We start from the raw sequence: 14,943 nt of genomic DNA on the forward strand, positions 1-14,943 counted from the left end.
TTTCTTACGTAAGTTACTACCTCTATGTGTTGCTTAAGCCACTTATATATTCTGGAAATAATTTTAGGTAGCATCAGCTACAATGGAAATGGATAGAAGAGTTGATTTTTCATTATTCAGAGGAATTTAACAGTTCATTTTTGGGGGTACAGAGATTCAGTCATCTGAAATCAAGAAAAACAGGGAGAAAAAATTTAACAATGCTGCTTTTCTTTTGTTCAACAAGGAAGTGGCAGATGAAGATGATGTGATAACAACACGAATGCAGGCACACCTTATGCCAACTTGGATGAGAGTTTGGAGGCAGCAAAACCCCAGCAGAGATTTGTCTGTAAGATAAAATCCAGAGTAGGTTGAAAAACAATAATAATTAAGTTCTGGGACTAAGGCCAGGGTTCAAATACATAAAAGATTCATAATTATTACAATCAGGGAAAAATGCATATCCTGGCGTTCACACTTCCGAGCTATAACCAGAATATGTTCCGGAAGTTTATTCTGCCCATTTAACAATTGAACCTGTTTCCCCATAAACGAGATACAGAGAAAGAGATAGATATTCCCCTGTTATGTGTACGTTTTTTGTGATTTATCTGTGATAATAACTGCTGGGAAAACGGTGAGTAAGAAGATAAAAGCTTTGATGAGAAAGAACAAATATGTGGGCAATCATAAAAACAGTAACGAGAGGTAATATTTATCGAGCGCTCATCGTATGCAAGTTGTTATAATTTTGTCTTTTTTTTATTAGAAAAATGAAGCAGAGATATGTAACTCCTCATAAGTAGTATCATTGTACTAATAGTGAGGGATTGTAACTGTTAAGCTGGTAAGAGAGAGAGAGAAACAGAGAGAGAGAGAGAGAAAGAGAGAGAGAGGATGAGAATATATAGATATTAGATATTTCGGCTCACATCCCAGCATCTCAACTTCCTCGTTATGCAAATTGGGTAAATTTATGCAAATAGCTTTCTGCCATATAAAATGGGGATTAAAAATATAAACCTAAGAAGGTTGTGAAGATTGGTAGGAGCTGATTCTAATTTATTAAAAACTTAACATGAGCAGGAACTGTTTCAAGGATGGAAAATATCCCTGTGGGGTTCTGAGAAGTAGCCACTGTACAATGGAATAGTTACCCCTGTTTGCTCACTGACAATGCCGCCTCCCTTAGGCACTGGAAGTCTATGCTATGGAGAGTGAAGTGACTTCCAAGAAACTAAGGTACACGTACAATTCTACTAAATTATGTAAGGCCTAAAGCATGAAAAATCAGTTCTTAAATGTAGAAAGGAAATCATTTATTTTGCGGAACATTTAATAAAGAGGTTACTAATGCTTTCTTATGATTTTTACATTTTAATACCAGTAAAACCCACAAGTTTTCTTTTTCCTCTTAATGAGACATGGCTGGATGTATACATGAGTGCTCCTTATTGAGACTTAAATGACATCTGACGAGTATGAAAAGTGTCTCAGCGTAGGTCAATAAATCATTATGAAATGCAGTTAAATTTCCCAACCAATTATTGTTATGTTTCTCTTTCTCTCATTTCTTAAAACACTTAGCGTTTTCATTCAGGCAGCAACAGGAAATTACCATCGACTGGGTGGCATAATCAACATGGATTTCCCACAGTTCTGGAGGCTAGGAAGTTCAAGGTTAAGGTACCAGTAAATCCAATATCCGGTTTGAGCCAGCTTCCTGGTTTGCAGAGGGCAGACTTCTTGTTGTGCCCTCAGATGACACAGAGCAGAGAGAGAGGAAGAACTAGTGCCTCTTCTTATAAGGGCAGCAATCCTATTATGAGGGCTCCACCCTCATGACGATTACTTCCCAAAAGCTCCACCTTCTAATACCATTGCATTGAGGGGCTAAGATTTCAAAATATGAACTTTGGGGGAACACATTCCATCTATAAGAGTTCATTCCCAGTATAAATGCATCCCCCTATTTTATCAAGTCAAAAATCAAAGCCAACACTCCTTTGGGACAAAATTTTGTGATTTTTCAGCATTTCTTTCAAACCACTCTTATTCCTACTTTTACTTAGAAGCCAGTGATCTTGTTTTATTTCCCTAACACTTCTCTTCCTTCCCTTTTAGAATGTTTTTTTCAGGAAAACATTTTTGTCTAATCATTTTCTTGCTGGATTTTACTCCTAAAAGAACAAGCCAAATTCTTTCATAAAGCCTTTTTTTTTTTTTTTTTTTTTAGTGCAGTGGTCCCTAAAACAAGTATAGGCCCTAAAATGGCTTAATCTCATTGGTAACAGATATTTCTCCTTCGCAAAAATGTACAGATTCCCCAGAAAATTGGACTTTGAATCGACTGATGTTTATAGTATTATTGTGCTTTTTTTTACTATTGTGCATTGTTCCAAAGTTTTTACTTCTGATATTTGTAAAATACGTACATTTAAGTGATGTTTTTCTTTATTAACATGAATCAATAAGGTCAAAGCAATTTTGATATTTTTGCATCTTCATTTCCTTGATTCTATATTCATTTCTGGAACATATAAGTGGGTAGTTATGGAAAGTCAAACAAGGTGCTTGTAAATGATTGGTAAACTTGGTCTGAAAACCATTAGACCGATGTTTAATGCTTGTATATCATAATATGATAGAATCATAACAGGAAATGACTCTAACATACACAGGTAGCTCAGGTAACATGAAATCTCAAACCATTTCTGCTTTCTTCACCTTAAAATAAAACCACCCCTGCATTTCAACAGTTGTAATTAATGCCAAATATTATGTAGCCAATCGCTCTGCCGGCTGCTTTCCCCCCACCTGCCGATTATCCTGTGATCTGTCTTGCTGCTTTGTCAACCTGATAAGTGGCGTTACCCTCCAGACACCCTGCCCACCTGTTCATGATTCACTTCTAGCATGTTGTACGTGACTATTTTATGAAATTTAAAGAAACACTGCGCACATCATCACCTTCCAAGGCTGAGAATAGAATAGTTCCCATGCTGCCATTACATCTTCCCAATCCACTAATGATTGCCCTATATTCCTTTTTCCAACATTAAACAAGGACATGCTGTTCTCTAGTATGAAAAACTGAACTGCTCTTATGAATGTTCTCTGCAAAAATGTTCTCTCCTTCTCTGCAAAAGCTTCTGGGACCAAGAACAAAAAAAAAAACATGGCTGGTGTGGTGAGGACCAATTAAAAAACAAATCTACACTAACTGATGGGTAATCTTCAGTGAAATCGCTAGTGACAATACCAGATGCCTGGGGGAAAACTGACATTGACCAGATCCCTTTGGAGCTGGCAGTGCTTCCACTCATCTGCACCATGCAGCTGTCTGTTACAAGGTAAATGGCTTGTGCGCCCATTTTGTGAGTTTATGGGTTTGTTTTCTTGCAACAATCTCAGTATTTGTTTTTTGTTTTCTTTTCTTTTCTTTTCCCCCAAGCTTGTAATAGGTCATATGTTACCATTTTCAAACAGCCTTGCCATCTTTTTTTATTTCCCAGAGAACCAGATTTGCAAGTAGATTAGGGTTACATTTGAGTCAATCACATTGTGCATTACTAAACAGTGGAAATATATTTAATGAATGCACATGTACCTAAAAGGTGGACAATTCAAATTGGGAAAACATGAGAGATTTCGCCCTGTTTTTCTGCAAGTTCCCTTNTTAATGAATGCACATGTACCTAAAAGGTGGACAATTCAAATTGGGAAAACATGAGAGATTTCGCCCTGTTTTTCTGCAAGTTCCCCTTTTTTTTTTTTTTTTTTTAGATGACAGGCTCTCTTATTCACACTATCTTAGTGCGTAGGACATAGTCTGACACATAGCACAGAATCATGCTTCTTTAATGTTGACTGAAGGGATATTGGCATATTTATTTTTCATAGCTGTCCAAATCCCTATGCCTTCAAAGTTTTAACCTTTCTCATTTAATGAAATACATTCTGTGCTTTTTGTAATTTGCTAGATAGGTGTACTTGGGGGTTTATTCAAGGTACATAAAATTACATAAAGCTACTTAGTAAATATGTCAACCTTTTAAATAATGGTCTACATTTTTATAACAAATTCTTCTATGGAGTAAAATTGATATGCTATATATTTTTATAAAAAAGCAAGAGAATAGAGATATTTTACACCAAGGGTAGGAAAACTTTCAAAGAGCATGGCAACGCACAAAAAAATGTTTGCTTCCCCCAGTTGATGGAATAGTTAAAAATAATAACAATAAAATAATAATAATAATAATAATAATAATAATTTTTAAAAACCTCACCTCATTAAGTAACCTACAAAACATATCTTGAATCAATACAATTATTTCCATTCAAACTGTCTCCCCATCAAGCCCAAGTCACAGGATTTCCTGGACCAGGGACTCTCAAACTACAGTGATATGCCTAAGAATCACTTGGAGATCCTGTTAAAATGAAGATTCTATTTCTTGAAGTCTGGAGTGGGCTCTGGGCGTCTGCGTTTTTAACCAGTACCCACGTAACAGTGACCCTGCTGGTTCGTAACATACAAAATGCTTCGAGTATTAAGGACATAGTGATTTCCCACTCTCAGCCCCTACCCCTTGCAGTTGCCAGGCAGGCATTTGTCAGACGACTCTTGTCGTGTGTGCATGTTTGTGTGTGTGCGTGTGTGTGTGTGTGTGTGTGTGTGTGTGTGTGTGTGTGTGTTACTTAAATTTAACCCAAGCATCATCCATTTGAAACTTCGGCACATGTCACTCTTACCCTGGAACACTCAAGCCATCAATTGAGCACCTTCTCACCTACTGTTCAGTCGTTACACATGGACCCCCTCTGTCTGGGTGATTCTACTCTCTGCCTCTATTACTACCTGTTTCCTTCTTGTCCTTTAAGGTTCAGCTTACATTTTACTAATATGGATATTTGTATTTCTATTAGAGTTTTTTTTAACAGGCTATGCACTAAGACATGAACACACTTTCTGAAAGTATCCTGTTTTTACTATTATTTTTAAATTTTGAATATTTTCAAAATTCTTTGATGTATTTTATTTCATTGAGTTTTTCAATCTTATTTGAAGCCATTAATTCCACTCAACTTACTAAGGAGACACTATCACAGTTTCAAGATACAGCTACATTTCCTAAGGAAGAGTCAATATATTCAAACACCTACAACTGATTTCTAACAAACAGGTCTGCAAACTAGTTTACCCTTGATTACTAGTCTATGAATGGTCACCATGCAGATTCATAACGCGTGGGTATAGGATGTGACTGCTGTTGCCTAAGAGATGGCTTCAGAGTGATATTTTATAATTAATACTTAATATTTATTGAGTGCTTACTATGTCCCTTATTATTATTCCCAAAAGATAACACCAAAACCACATACATAAATTTTATCATAACTTGGATCAAAACTTAGGCCTATCTGCCCCAATATTCACTTTCCTAACCAAACACTTTACTTTTACTTTCTACTAGATGCATTTCTTTCTTTTTTCCTTTTCATTTTTCTCTTCTGCTCTATTTATCCTTCCATTTCCTTCACTGTTTCCCTCTTTGGTCCCCCCCCCCACGCCCCCGTTCTCCCATTTCTTCTATCACAATAAGCTGTGTGGTAATAACTGAAGTGATTTGGAACCTACCATTCATTGTGTTGGTCTGCCATGAGTTTTAGAATTAACTGAAAATAATTAAATGTTAAGCCAGTTTTTAAATCAAATGTTGAGACACATTCAAGGTAGTCATGGGCCAGTGTTTCTTCATAGCACAAAAGCCTTGCTGAAAATATACAAGAATGGAATGTCTGCATCCATGGATAGGGTAGGATTATAGTTTGGTTTCACCATCGTGGAAAGGACCAAAAAAAAAAAATCCTATGAAATGTCTTCAACAATTTGGTGAAAGCGTTGACGTTTAGAGTCTTCTTGGCATGGAATTGATCTAGAAATCACCAGTTTGTACACTTTAAAATAATAAGTACACTTTAAAAAAATAAAAAGGCCAGCAAAATGCACAAAATTCTCCCTGGCTTCTTGCCCAGCACATAGTTCTGCGTTCCTAATTCCATTTGTCAAAGCTGAAAATTGATCATATTTTTTTGTTATTGTTTTTAATCAAAGCAATCTTCAGCCTGTAACACTCCCATTATGTTCCCTGAGCAGCTGCAGCCATCCTCCTGCATGACCCTCCCCGCCTCCACTACAGGGCCCCCTGGCTTAGAGAGAGAGTGCTATTAATTGACAATGATCAAAAAGTACTGCCAATTTGCTCCAGGAAGTCAGAGGACTTGGAACAAGCTAAAAAGGCGATTCTCCTTGGTATTGATCCTCATATGAAGCACAGTCACAGGTCACCAGCAGTTTTACCATTGCTTGTTTAAAATCGGATGTGATTTACTGTTGACAAACAGCAGTGCAATGTTCATCCCATATCAAACACCCTAAAAATGGCCAGTTCCTTTCGGCAGAGCTAACACCAGCTACGTATAAGGACGTGTAATTTTACCCATAACTTCATCTAATATCTATCTACCCGTGAATAACAAAATACAACTGCAGCCAATCAGCAACCCAAGGTAAGCCAAAATATGAGTGTGCAGTAAAGTAAACGTGATATAAACCCATGATGGTATTTAAAACAAACTTCTACTCAGAAATGTCCATAACATTAAATCAAAGTTCTGACCCTCACTTTATAAAAGTATGAGAAATGAGAAAAGTCTGTTCCTATATAGTCATCATTCTTTGTACTAAAATATTGGGTTGTTTGAAAAGTCACAATGTATTTTTCTGTTTTTCGTTTCAAAAATGTGTCGTGACTTTTCTGACAACACAATAATAGGAAACCCATTTAACTTAGTGGTTTACCATAAAATAAGCATAACATAGGTTGGAGGGGTTGAGAATAAATAAAATATTTTGAAGTGCTAAGGGGGACTTACCTGCTTTAAAAGAATTATTTTGAATATCTACTTTACCTCATTAAAAGAGACTAAATAAAACTCCATCTTCTAGATTTTCATTGAAAGGGACAAAGCAAACAAGAAATTACATACATAATATCATTACTTATGGGATTCAGAGTAGGGTAAAGAGATATAAGGTATGCATTTAGTAAAAGGCTAAAAAGGCAATTTTTAAATGAAAATAAGAACATCAGTATTTTAAAGGGGGCTGGTGGTGGCAGATTTCTCTGTTTGGAATATTTATTTAGTACCTATTACTTTTTTAAGTCCCAATGTTTAAAGTCAAAACTAAGAAACAAACAAACAAAAAACCATATAGAATAGGCATTATCTTTATAAACAATGCACTTTAGAAGAGGAAAAAGGTAAATAAAGGAGAAATTATCATATAATTCATGCTCTAAAAGAAATAAGCATGGAAGCTATCAGTCCTTGGATGGGAGAGGAAACGCTATCCTAGGTAAGAAGGGGGAGTCATTGAAGGGTAGTTGGAAAACTCCTAAACTGAGTCTTGGTTGATGATGAGGCAGGTGTCACCTGAAAAGGGAAGGATTATTGCTGAGGGAGGTTATGTCTGAAGGCCTAAAGGTAAGATGGGAGCATATAAAGAACTACAGATGGGGTAGTATAACTTACCTCAGGGCAAAGTACAGAACCTCTGGGGAAAAACAACAAGTTAGAGATCTAACCGAGAGCAAGAGATGAAATTGATGAGATTGCAGTCCATCTTAAAAGCCGAGGGAAGCCATGCAAGACTTTCATTGGGTGATAATAATAACAGCCAAGCTGCACTGAGAGCTTCCTATGAATGATCTGTGCTACCTTTCATTCATTCTCTAAATTTAATCATCACGTTAAACTCATGAGGTAGGTACTATGATTCTTATTTTATGAAGAAGTGAGTCGAGGCTTGGATAGGCTCATACATGGTGGATCCAAGATCACATCTTATTCCAGATCATTAACATTAATCCCCTTAACTGCTTCCCAAGAAGGGAAATAACAGATCAGATTTGCCTTTCAGAAACATCACTGTGGGGGCAGTACAGATCATGTATTAATGAAGGGTAAATTAATGACATATCAAATAGCAGAGGTAGGCAACTGATAGGTGATGAATAATAAGGACTTGAGATACAGAAATGACCAGTGTAAGAGATGATGTATGAATAGAATTCAGTAAACTAAATAATTGTGATGGACTGAATCTTTGTGTCCTCCCCAAATTCATATTTTGATGCTCTAACCACCAATGTAACTATATTTTAAAATAGGACCTGTGAGGAAGTGACAAAGATTAAACAAGGTCATAAGAGTGGGACTCTAATATAATAGGACTGATGCCCTTATAAGACAATGGGGGACATACTAGAGGGATCTCTCTCTTTCTCCCCACCCTCACCCCCTCCTGCCCCCCCACCATGTGATGATATGGTGAGAAGGCCAGCATCTTCCAACCAGGAAGAGAACTCTTAATCAGGAACTGAATTGACTGACACCATGAACTTGGACTTCCCACAATACAGGACTATGGGAAAACAAATTCCTGTTGTTTAAGTCACCCAGCTATGGCATTTTGTTATGGCAACCTGAGCACACTCCAGAAATGACTTTCTAAATATGGATGCTAGAGGAAAGAAAGGGCCAACTACTCTCAAGTTTCCAGCTTGGGAACTTGCCATTTCCTCGCTTTGGAACATGGGACAAGTTAAAAGTATGTTAGGAAAGTGGATAAATTATTCATGGGGATTTTTTGATTCTGCAGGATAATTTGGGGACATGTTCACTAGGTAACTGACTAATGGGAATAGAGTGATTTGGGTCAAAGGATAATTTTTTGAATCGTGTGTGTGTGTGTGTGTGTGTGTGTGTGTGTGTACACTTCTCTGTAACAAGGGTAATAGAAGGACATATGGAAAATTATAATTTCAAATTTGGTTTAAATAAAAATAAGCAAAATCTAAAATAACATGCATCTTATGCCATTTAAAATTATATCTAATATTTTGGAATATCTTCTACACAAAACATCCAAATTGTTGATACAACTAATAATTAGGAAAAAAACTTACTGAAAATGTTTTACTTATGACAGTCTAAATGTTACAATATTTCAAGTAACATTATTATGTCTCTATTAGCTGATTCATTTCAAATACAAAAGCCAAATCTACACATCATCAGTTTGTCACTGAACAACAAGCCCTCTTTGGTTTCTCAATTTCACAGACTCTATGGAAAGTCAGTGAGTTAGAATCACCTGATCATGCTTTGCAAACAATAATTTCTCCTTCCCTGTTCCTGTCTCTCTGAGAATCGCCCTCTCCATGTCATCACTCCTGAAGTTATGGGGAGAGGGGGGGTGGTAGATGAGGGCAAAGGGGATCAAATATATGGTAATGGAAAGAGAAATGACCCTGGGTGGTGAGCCCACAATGTGATGGATTACAGAATTGTACACTTGAAAACCTGTGTAATTTTACTAACCATTGTCACCTCAATAAACTTTAATTAAAAAAAAAAAAAGATACCTAGTTCACAAGAACCACGTGGTTATGTCTCAAATGAGAAGTTAACTTACTTGTCAATCCACTCATATTCCCCCCGCCCATTCCTCAGAGTGACCCTCCACCTTTCCGAGAGGGCAAACCCTAAATCTAGTTGTAAATCATAGTTGTAAATTTTGAGAATTTTTTTCTTGTTGTTTTGATGAAAAAGGTCAATTTCAGCCTGGTCTTCAAAGTGAAGTTTCCTGGTCTTTGCAGTGAATGCTGACATGTACAGTCCCTTTCCCTCCACTCAATTTCTGAAACACTTTAGGAATAATCGGGGCAAAAGAACAAACCCAAAACCATTTAATTCTTCAAATGAAGCAAGATCCAGAGAGCAGTTCATGGCTTCATGGTACCCTGGCCGTGCAGAACGCACGCTCCCCTGCAGATAAACAGCCATCAAAAGGCTGCACGTAGGTGAGCAGGGCACAGCGTACATCTAGTTAGTGCTGGAGGAGAGCATGGCTGTGCTGCAGTAAACACAACGTTTGGCTTATTGTTTACTCAGGGAATAAACATAGTCAGGGGTTTGGCAGAACAACATGAGCCCTCCATAGATACAGAGAGTTACTGATCAGGATGAAAAGAATGGATGAAGGGAGAGCCATGCCATGAAGGCTACAGAGAGGAGAAACCAAGTAGGCCAGATGATGCCAGGAGGCCAAATGAAAGAAAACGTGAAAAGGGCACACTGGCTTAATGAGAGGCATGTGCAGATCTGGGAAGTATGACAGATGTTTAAGATGCACAGTGCAATGGAGATAAAGAAGTAGAACAATTAAGTGAAAAGTCTTACAAAGAGCTACTAGCAAGGCAGGCTTTTCAGTACCTAGAGGAATTCTATTTTTTTATATCATAGAGAAGTATCCTTAAAACGGTAATAAAATAAAAACAAGGAAGGGAGAATTCGAAAGTTCAGGGGAGTTGACGACACTTTATGGATGAAATACTTAGGATAAGAATAAAATATAGGCAACAAAATGCTATCTAACCCAAGCCGACCTAATTATACATAACTGATCCTTTAGGGGAATAATGACAGGTTCAGAAATCTTAGAGTGGAACGAACTTTGCCTATTCTTCCATAGCTTCACCACCCACTTAACATAAAAACATGTTTCAGCCCAGATTCTGCCACACATACAGACATTTATTAAATAACATATACTGCTTATCCCGAAAATAAGACCTAACTGGAAAACTGGCTCTAGCATTTCCCAGGATGCTTGTAATATAAGCCCTATCCCAAACATAAGCCCCAGTTAAGACTGCCAGCCAGACATGACTGTTCGAATAAATGTAGATTTTTGTACATGAACAAATGAATAAATGTAGATTGTTGGAGCAAAAATGTATATAACACCCTGTCTTAGTTTTGGGGAAACATGGTATTACTGAGGAAATTCAAAACGCTTTATTCAACCTATTCTGTTAAGTTTGATGAAGTCCCAGTTTGCTGCCTTTTTTGATACACCAGTGACAACTTTGCATATAAGCTTGTTCAGCACCGCCATGATGGCATTCCAGAAAAAGGATTTGTTCATCCCTCTAGCTGGCATTCGGCAACCAGAAATTCTACCTTATGTGACTGGACTCAGGGCCACTTAGGAATGGGGTCTCAGGGGCATTCTTTAAATATAAGGATTACAGGGCTCCCTCACGTCTTATGCCTCCACCATGTAAGAATCAGGTATGTATCTAACCTGTCTAATCCAAGTCACAATCTTAAATACTGTCAACTTCATCAGTGAACTCTTAAATTGAAGTGATCGCGTTCAGAAGGCAGAGGTTTCACCACTGAAACCCCATTTCAGACCTTCGATATGACCATTTGCAGAAGCTGTGATTGTTCAGAGATTCAGCTACGATGAGAATGCAGCTTTACTGATCATGCTGGAGCGTGCATTCCAGATGAGAGCAATTGAGTAGGTGAACAGAGTCTGAACCACTGCCACGTGTAAGCTGCACTGTGAATGTTGAAGTGGTTTCCAGTACAGGGCAGATATCAGAGCACATACACAGATGGGAAAAAATGAAGAGTTACCTAAACAGGCAATCCTCCAGAGAAATATTAGCAGGGATGAAAATGGGGGTGGGGGGCACATGGTAAAGGATTTTTTTTCTTTAATTATTAGATTTAGTTTCCCCTCAGTTGTCAAAGTAGAATATAAAGGACTGGACTGGGCCACAGTCAGCGTTCTTCTATCAAGGATAGAGCAGCCAAACTTAGAAATATCAACAACCTGCTCGACCTCTGCTCCTTCTAAATCCATCCACAGGCTCCATGTTTCTGCTCTCACATGAAGGAAAGGTAAGTCTCAATCCTTCCAGCAAGTGTCTCCTGTGGCTTCTGAACACGATCACTGTTAGATGTAAAATCTCATTGATGGACTTGACGATGCTTAAGACTGTAATTTGGCTAAAACCTTTGGGTCCTTGCTCAAAAGGCCAAGAGATGTACATCAACAGTATGTGGCCTACAGTCGCTTTGAGAGAGCCAGCATAGGTGTTCCATTCCGACCACCTCAGCCTGGTGCCATCAAGTGCCCAGGGCCCATTGAGCTGGGCAGCTGGGTGGAGCTGAGTGAGCAGCAGACAGAACCCCAGGAGTGAGCATCAGGGCTCCATGAAATGTCCCCAAACCCAGCCACCGTGAACAGCACACCTGCTCCCTGAAAATGAATGGCATCAGAGAGGTCTGTGGACTATTCTTAGCAAACGAGGGCCTCATAATAAAATTCAATTGGTGAAACCAATATACAGTTTACTGTATTGAGGACGGATGGTAAAAAGTAGCATGGCAAGCAACTCAGAATAGAGCAACTGAGCCCAAAACGATTATTGCAATACCTGACATAAATTACAAATACATAAAAACAAAAGTTCATGTTTTTCTGCCTAAACAGGAATCCAGTCTCTGCAACTCACCCACTTGGTGAACATGCAAACAGATGGACACAGATAGAAGAGCATACAGTGAAGGCCACAGAATAGCACCCACATTGGTTGACAAGGACAGAATGTTGTGTGCGGCAGAGTTTCAATTTAAGCAAATGTGAAAGGAGCCCCTAGTGGCAAAATACATGTGCAGACAGGACGACTACACAAGCATGAAGCCACAGAGAATGAGAACCTCATTCAGGCCTGATATCTGGCCTGTCAAGACACACAGTTTTTAATGTGGCAGGGACAGCGGATAAGCAAAACAGGCTTTTGTGAACTGCTCTGCGTGCCCTAATTATTTAGCAAATCTATACACAGTTCACCCATAGTGTAATCTTGCCACTGTTCAACTCTTAATTATCTTCCTTATCATTTAGAGGAAAGCCAAGTGTTTCAGATACTATTAACTTACACAGCTCTGAGGATATAGGGACTTGACTGAATGCCGACATGGAGTCAGTGTCCTGGCAGTGCTGGGTGTGGATTAAAAGCCACACTGCATGGATTGGAATCCTGAACTATCTCTGATGAGCCATGTGGTCATGGCAATTTGCTTAGCCTCTCTAGGCCTCACATTCCTTGATGCAAACTTGAAGTCACCATCATTTTGATCTCTCAGGATGTTTGTGAGTGTTCATAACAGCACGCTTCCGAAGGACTTAGAACAGTATCTGAAACATTGTAAGCGCTTGGTAAATGTTTACAATTATTATTATTTTAAAACAGGGACTTCATTACACAACACAGGACTCTTCCATCGCTGCCTCTTTCCTATGTTCTGTGCATTCAGCTTTCATGCAAGAAAACAAATCATTTCAGATAGAACTGAAAGCAATACCCTTTTGGGTACCAAGATGAGGCTATGCCACCTTTGATATACCCCAATCAAAGTGAAAAGGAAAAAGACTGCAGTTCCCTTGGTCATTATCAATGCAGTGCAGTTTAAAAAAAAAAAAAAGAATCCATTTTATGAATGCATAATGAGCACAAAGCCTAAAAATAATTTAGTTGACTATAAGCTAAATGATTTCACGGGTTCAAAGGCTTTTGTAACTTCTACATATGTTGAAGGAAATAACAAGTTTTAATCAAAATCTTATTAGAAAACACACGCACGCGCACACACACACGCACACACAGAAAACGAAAGAAAGCCATTAATATTGAAACGTGGTGCCATCTGTCTTAGGGCTATATTTAAGAACAGCATTTCATTAACTGGCACACTTGAATTAAGTCAAACTATTTTGAATCCAAAGGATTTTAGTGCATTGAGATGATGATGCAACGACTGAGGAACTGTTGAGGTTTTATTTTCATAGTTTGTTTAGACTTAGAATATTATGTCAGACTGCTCACACTTTGAGGTCACACCTAGCATGGGAATGATTATATATAAAGAAAAGACAAGTTTCTTAACTCTGTCGTACTGAGTTCTATGCAAAGTTTTAGAAGCAGGATAAATCTCAACGACTATAAGTTTTTTTTTAAAGTACTGTGCTCACAAGAAACTCAGATATATTTCATAGCCACTCTTATTTTAAAAAGTGCTAAGCTTTTGCAGATTTGCCCATCATAGAATCAAGTTTCTCTGTATTCATAGTTGAGAGTACACCAAACATTTGTGTAGTTTGGTTTTAGCTTAATGCAATCAAGTGCATTTGGTGATTACAGGCTGACTTTAACTAGAAACATTTTATGAATGATTTCAGTGGCCATGTTAGCCACAAATACCTTCTTTATAGCTCACTTCACAGTTCATGACCGAATACGGATCAGACTTCACTTCTTTGTCATGTCCTCCTTGGTTTTAGAGAACTTCTGGCCTATTTTGCTTCAAGTTAATCTGTTGTAATAAAAATTGAAGATGAAATTTTCACATCACTGCCATCTGACTCTTTTCCTTACATTTTAGCCAACCAAGGTCAGCAGGGTGTTTAGCAGAGGAAGAAGCTACTTTCTCTGTTGGCCTTGAGCTATTTGATAAGCTAGCAAATCCCTTCAACCATGATAGTCCTCTAACTCTTGCATTGTTTTGGGAAAAAAAACAAAAACCCAGTTCTTGTTAATGCTTCTGTTCTACAGTGAGTGTCCTGTGGAAAATGAAAAGTAGCCTATACAATGTGGGTATTTGATTAAAAAATTTAGATGAAGGTGCTTATGCTAACTCCCAATGGTGGCTCTATCTTGGTCTATGGTTTTTGGAGAATTCTCAACTGAAAAACAAAGATTCTTTTCTTTTTGTTAGAATTTTTGCATCTATCAAGTGATTGGTTGTTACTTTTTCCAAAAAAACTAGATTAAACCTTGGTAGATTGTATTTGCCATGAAACGTTCATGGGCTACAATTTAAGAAATTTAACAGATCAAGTCTGAACTTATAAGGAAGGGGGAATGAAGCAATGATTTGCATTAGTTGTCTATAGGGAACAGTTTTGAGAATTAAAACCATGAAATAACTGGGCCGGCCGAGAGGCTTGTTGGTGAAGAATTGGCTTGG

The sequence above is a fragment of the Hipposideros armiger genome, unplaced genomic scaffold (genome assembly GCF_001890085.2).
Source record: "Hipposideros armiger isolate ML-2016 unplaced genomic scaffold, ASM189008v1 scaffold_1355, whole genome shotgun sequence".
Lineage (NCBI taxonomy): Eukaryota > Metazoa > Chordata > Mammalia > Chiroptera > Hipposideridae > Hipposideros > Hipposideros armiger.